At 41.6% G+C, this 788-nt stretch overlaps 1 pseudogene; it reads right to left on the reverse strand.

Annotated features, from left to right (window-relative positions):
• LOC119320564 overlaps positions 1-788 on the reverse strand; it is an 11,343-nt pseudogene that overhangs the window by 9,475 nt on the left and 1,080 nt on the right.

The following is a 788-nucleotide window of genomic DNA, read 5'->3' on the forward strand; positions in this document are numbered from 1 at the left end:
CGCCCAAACAAACGATCGGCCCCCCTCAAGGTCTCATGGGCTATAATAGTACTATTATATTCTAATATATATACTGTATGTGCTAATGGCCGTAGATAATGGCTGCTTAATTAGGAATTAAGCCCAATATTAATACAGTAGCCGAAGCCCAAATTGCAGTACAGTAGCCCATTATTTGCCCACTTGTTTTACCATCGGAGGTGTGAAAAGCCTGCAAAGCAACCTCGGAAAAAAAGGCCTATGAGTTGGTCGTGAACCGCTGTTTTTCAGATCTGTCAATTTACTAGGGTTCTTGCCGCTGCTCGTCTTGTTGCTCGCGTAGTTCAGCCGCCGGCCGCGTTGCTCCTGTTTGCAAGGCGCCGGGTGCAAAGGCACTAAACAGATCATGAAACGGACGCAGGTTCTTCGGCAGTGTTAGCCGCTGTGATAATTCTGCCATGGCCCATGGATTCATGTCGCTGAGACCACGAGTGTTTGTGGTTTTGTGCCTGATCTAGGTCTCAGTTTTAAAGGTACACACACATACAATACCTCTACTGCTAGTACTTTTCCTATGGATTACAACCTAGCAGCCTAATTATTCTAGCATGTAGGACAATAGATTTGAATTGTTCCCTTGGAATCTAAATTACTTCCAATTAATATCCTTCTATTTCCTAATTAAATTTTATAGTTATATGATCAGTATATCATCCGGGATATATATTAAGTATATTCGATTCTTTAGATAGTTATTAAAAGGTCTATTTACAATGTTTTGCTGGCTGCAAAATTTTGGGTTCCGACTC

Source organism: Triticum dicoccoides, chromosome 6B (genome assembly GCF_002162155.2).
Source record: "Triticum dicoccoides isolate Atlit2015 ecotype Zavitan chromosome 6B, WEW_v2.0, whole genome shotgun sequence".
NCBI lineage: Eukaryota > Viridiplantae > Streptophyta > Magnoliopsida > Poales > Poaceae > Triticum > Triticum dicoccoides.